Below are 6,024 nucleotides of genomic sequence, written 5' to 3'. Positions count from 1 at the left end.
GACTGTATGTTTCGATCACTCGTTTTTTTAGTAAAATTACAAGAAATATTTTCACAGAATACTGAACATGAATCTAAGATTATCCTGAGTGGGATCCACGAAATTATGAGCAGATTTTCAACAGAAAATTGGGCAAGATTCTCACAGAATCAATTACAAGATTCTAAGCAGCAGGCTCTTGCTTTATCTTGATCGGTCTTTCACATAATTCTAGGCGTCATTCTGATATAACGTTGCGTATTTTTTTCATAACTCTAATTATTTTGTAAACTGGTCTATACCTAGACGAACATTCTCACACCAGACATAATTCTAGAATTTGTAATATATTTTTAACTAGTGTTCCCAGCAAACTTCGTCTTGCCATCAAGTAGTCTGTTGAAAAACGCTATGAATCGTCGCATACAAAATGACAGTTCCGTGCACTCTCGTTTTTTTCAACGTTCCCTGGGATTTTTATACACACAAACTCGTTGGAACCCTTGACGAACAAACCGGAGAAAAAATCATTCAAATCCGTTGACCCGTTCGTAAACCACTTCGTGACATACAAACACCATTTCGTTTTTATTTATATATATATAGATAACCGTAAACATGTTCTACACTAGATGAAACTCGTTTGGTTTAAAAAAAAAATGCGGTGGAAAAGTTGAATGTAACTATTTAGACTTCTTCATTTACATTATTGTTAATATTTGATCACCTTTCAAGAAGTTTGCATGATTGACATTTTCCATGTTCAACTTCTCTTCCACCATAAAGGTTCTTGAAAAAAAACTTTAGATTTTTTGTGAATATTTCCATTTTTCGATATCTCACTGTGAAGAATGCTTTCAATTTGAATGGTAATAGCAATTCCTTGAAAATAAATTGAAAACTCTTCGATATATTTCAAATATTTTTTAATTGATTTACTAACAGCAGTTTTGCAATAAAGCTTTTAAATAATGTCTTGACTAAATCTACGCAAAATTTCAAATAAAAATATTTCCTTTTAAATCCTAGTGTTTTAAATCCTTTCTCTTTGCTTTCCCTATGAATTTCCTGAAAAATGATATTTCTATAAAAGTCCAAAGAATCTAAACCATCCTATCACATCTCAGAAAATATAACAATTTTTCCTTTACAATTACTATTATGAGGTCGGTCTTTGTTTAAGAATCATAATTTTGTAAAGGATTGCTATGGCTTTCGAGTTGTATTTCTGGCATAAGCTCTAAAATTCCATAATAAACAAAGCAAACAGCATGCTTGGCTTCATTAAGAGGTTCAGTAACAATTTTCAAGACCCATATACTATTAAACTATTGTATGTTACATATGAAAGACCAATTCTGGAATATTGTCACCTAGTATGGAACCCGTACCATGTTGTACACGAAGAACGCATAGAATCAGTACAGAAGCAATTCCTTTTATACGCCCTTCGGAAATTGAATTGGACTGTACTGCCCCTTCCGTCGTATGAAGCACGCTGCATGCTCATCAACTTGGAAACACTTAAGCAACGCCGGGAGTTCGCAATGATTCTCTTTATAAACAACATTATTTCAAACCGTGTAGACTCTGCTGCACTTCTTTCTCAACCTAACTTCTACACACCCTCTCGGCATTTAAGAACAAGAAAATTATTTTCAGAAAAATCATGCAGGACGCATTATGCTCAAAACGGACCAATAAACCGTATGATGCGTCAGTATAATGTACATTGCGAATTCATTGGCATTACTATGTCCAAAGAGCAGCTTAAAACACGACTAAAAAACAATAGAAGTAATCCATAGCATGTAAGAAAGTATTGTAATTATTTTATGTAGTCTACCTATGCTTGACGAAATAAATAAATAAATAAATAAAATTCTTTCCAGTTATTCAGAGCGAAAAGTTTTAAAACTCTGCTTGAAAGCAAATGGTCTTTAAAAATTTGCATTTCACCAAAATTTACAATTTTTGTTTGAAACATCTAGTAGAAACTGTAAATTTGTTCTTAGCTATAGAAACTCTATATTTCTTCGGAATTTGTCAATGCATCTTTCAGATTTATTCAAAAGTACTCAGAAAATTTTCATTTAAAAATAAAAGAATACTTTTTTTTTTCTTGCAGGAGATTTAGTCAATAATTTAATATGTTCTGATCTCAAGGAAATTATATAACCTTTTGACGATTTTCATAAAAATTCTCGTAGAAATCGCTCAGAATTTATTTTTATTTTTTTGTTGAGCTTTGATTAAGGGGCGCTGAAATGGAGGTTCGCCAAGGGCGCCATGAAGCCACGCTACGGCTTTGCTACTTTCCTCCGAATATTGTTTCCCCGAACGCCAGTTCTCCGAATGCCAATTTCCCAAATACTCCATTTCCCCGAGAAACCCGTTTTTCCGAAAAGTTTTCGAAACTCATAATTGTCTTAACTTTACGCATTTCAGGTTGATGAACGAACCGATCTTTTAATATTCACCCTTCTTAGTTTGATTGGCAATTTTTACGAGTTTTATTGTTTTCGACATATTTGACAATATGTGCCCGAGGCGAAAATGACTAATTACCTCCTTCTTTTGATTGCTCATTGTTCTTACTATATCACTACCCAGCTACTAAAGACAACTGCTTTTTTGAACCGCATAATTTTTCGGGGAAACAGGTCATTCGGGGACATAGGATTCGGAGAAAAGGGTCATTCAGAGAGATGATATTCGGGAAAATGACAATCTGTGAAAAGCAGCACAAGCGCTAATGTGAAAAGAAATTCCTTATATTTCCAAAGTTTTGCTTTGCAATACAATGATCAAGTTCACGAATTTTATGACCCAAATTTAGTAGATAAGATTTTTTTTTCCTCAAGCTGTTTTTCACTTTATCAACAATTTAACCCCAGTGATTAATGCTGAGTTAGTTTGACAAGCCCCAAAAGTTCTCAGTTTAAATGAATACAGCTCTTACATGAATTGTCATAATAATATTCTTTTGTTTTGCATTCGTTTTGCTTAACCGATTAACAGAAATTATTATATTTGGTTTAGTCTGTATTTGGTTGTATTTGGTTTAGTATATATGTGCAAAGAGGCAACAAATTTAAGCAAAATAATTGTTTTAAATAGTTTTACAATTAAAATTCATGAGTATTATTCAATTACTTGTATCATTTTCCCATCGTGCATCATAGAAAATATCACATAATCATTTATTAGTACGAAACATGCCAAAACACACTACCTCCACTATTGGAGCTTAATCGGCGGTTTTGTCTGTTCTCAGGATTTGTGGCACCAATAGGGCGATTCACATTTCAAAATGGTTTGAAAATCCAATTTCCAATATATTCCGTAAAATTCATAGCATACAAATAATATTCTGTGAAATTCTTAACCTTTCTAGTGAGAGTATTATAGTATGTAGACCCAACGACGTAGAAGATTCATATGAAAATTTATAAGAAAACACTAAAATAATACTTGTAACACCGGTAGAACTATCAGATCCTGGGTAATGCCAGTATGAGTTATCGGACCATTTTTTCGAGCTTTAATGAAAAAAGTGACTGGTAAAATATCCCCATTCAGCTAAATTTATTCTGGATTTTTTACCCTTCCAACCATAAGAAGGGTATAAAGATCGCTTGAAAACCCGACTTTTGATCCGAGGCCCGGAGAGCCAAGTCTCATATACCAATCGATAGAGCTCGACGAACTGAGCACATGTCCGTGTGTGTGTTACAAAAATGTCACTCAATTATCTCAGCTGTGTGTCAACCGATTTTAACACGTTTAGCTTTAAATGAAAGCTACAACATTCTCATAGAACGAATTTCATTGCGATTGGACATTTCGTTACAGAGTTATGATTTAAACAGTATCGTGAAGTACTAGATAAAGCATATTCTAATACTTTCAACTGTCTGCATTTTGATCAATTTCTCAGCCATTTATGAACCGATTCAAGTTCTTTTATCGGCAAATGAAAGCTCTGAGATTCAATCATAAGCCTTAAAATTTTCATTGAAATTGGATTACGGAGATATCAATGGACAAAATTGTAACGTACTGGAAAAATATTTTTTTTTAGGATGATATATCTAAAGTTAAACTATTTCCAAGACTATTTTACGTTAGATCTTCTGAGCGTGGTCATTTTATATTATTATAGATAACACATGATGATTTGCAAAGCAAAATATTTTCATTATGCATTCAGGTGTTTTTTCCTTGTCACATCGTATGAGTTTTGAGAATAATCAGTATTTTATATTTTCTCATGTTTTGAATGTTTTTATGTCATGGATTATACGCTGCTAACACAGATAAAATATTTTGGAAGTACACAACATGCATCTGACAACTCTAAGAAATTGTTCAAAATACTCAAATAACAATGAAAAAGGGTGTGCACGTCACGAGTTGGCTTTATGACATTCGCCCAGGACTTTAACGTGCTTGTGAAAAGAAAAAGTTTAAGAAAATCTCCGGAATAGTCGGAAAACGTTCATGCTAAGAATGATTCAGTATTTATGAATGTACCGTAATCCGGGGTAACATTGATCATTTTTTTGAATGTATCTTAAACATTTGATTTGAAAATGCAAGTGTTGGTAATTTTATATTTTTAAAACAAGTACTGGCACCCATTTCTCGTGTCTATGTACTGTATTTTGTTTTCTGAAAATTTAAAGCATGTTTAAAAAAATGTTTTAAGTGATTTTTTCATTTAGCTGATATGGGGTAACATTGATCACCCATGAAAACATCGTTTGGTACTATTGAAAATGTCATTTCTTACTAAAATCATGGTCCCTGAAGCCGAATATGAAAGCCAAACTCTTACAAGTCATTTACTTTTTGAGTTATTTTAAAATTAAAAACACCTTGGATTGTGGAATACGCCTAAAAGTAGGCAATTTCTAAGGAAATTTTGCACGCTTTATAGTAATTTGTGAATTATGCTTTTTTGAATTTATTTATGAGAGTTTTGACAACGGAATCGTTTTTGGCTATGTCATTTTTAGTAACAACCGCATTTCTCTTGCTCATATCGTTTTCAGAACTTATGTGAGACGTGATTGTTTGATAGTGTCATGCATAACCATGAAAATCATTGTTTCCAAAAGTTGACAAATTTACGCATGAACACAACTTAATTTTCGCAAAAACATTATTATTTATTAGCTCATGAATAGAAGAAAGAGAATCACCATTCATGCATTGAAAATATTTAATCAATGAATGTTGATTCGAGCTTTTTACAAAGAGGGTCATTGCAATCAATTTTACCCCGCTGATCAATGTTACCCCGGATTACGGTATTACAAAATGTTCGACTGTATCTGAATTATAATCTCAAGAAGTTGATAAAAATCTGTTTTCTAAGTAAAATTAAGGGATAATTCAAAACACATTTATTCGAGAACATCGAAAATCACACCAAAGTTTCTTAAAATATACTTTAAGATATGCTTATTCAAGTAGCGGGAAAATTTGTTGATTCTTTTTACGCCATTTTGAAATGTAACGCTTGGAAAAGTGGATGAAAAAACTATAAAAACGCTTATATCTTTTCATATGAAAATTTTAGAGGTATGACGTCTTCAGAGAAAATGTGTATTTTGCTCATATCTAAAACTCTTTAGAACATGGTAGGCCTGAAAAATTGATATTTTCGTTAGTATTGAGGAAAAACCGATTTTCCATTATAAAGTTCTAAAGTGACCTAAATCTCTAAAACTATTAAAAATAGAAAAAAAAGATGTTCCAAAAAGTTTCCATATTTTCTATAATCTTCAATATTGTAGAACATTTTGTTGCGCTATCTTTCGAAATAAAAAAGTTTGAGAGCGAATTTCGAAAGCTATTAAATTTGGCGCTTAGGACACTTTTACGTATAACGCGTCTTGACTAGACAAACAAATGTTCAGAAGACACCAAAACCCTATCTCTTATATTTTTCAAGTTATTAATTTATTCCACTTAATTTCTATCCGTGGACGAATGTGCAATGGCTTTTAGGGCGAGATCATTAGTTATGCGAGAAAT

This window comes from Aedes aegypti, chromosome 2, assembly GCF_002204515.2.
Source record: "Aedes aegypti strain LVP_AGWG chromosome 2, AaegL5.0 Primary Assembly, whole genome shotgun sequence".
NCBI lineage: Eukaryota > Metazoa > Arthropoda > Insecta > Diptera > Culicidae > Aedes > Aedes aegypti.
The sequence above is the reverse complement of the archived record's forward strand: the minus strand, read 5'-3'. Positions refer to the sequence as shown.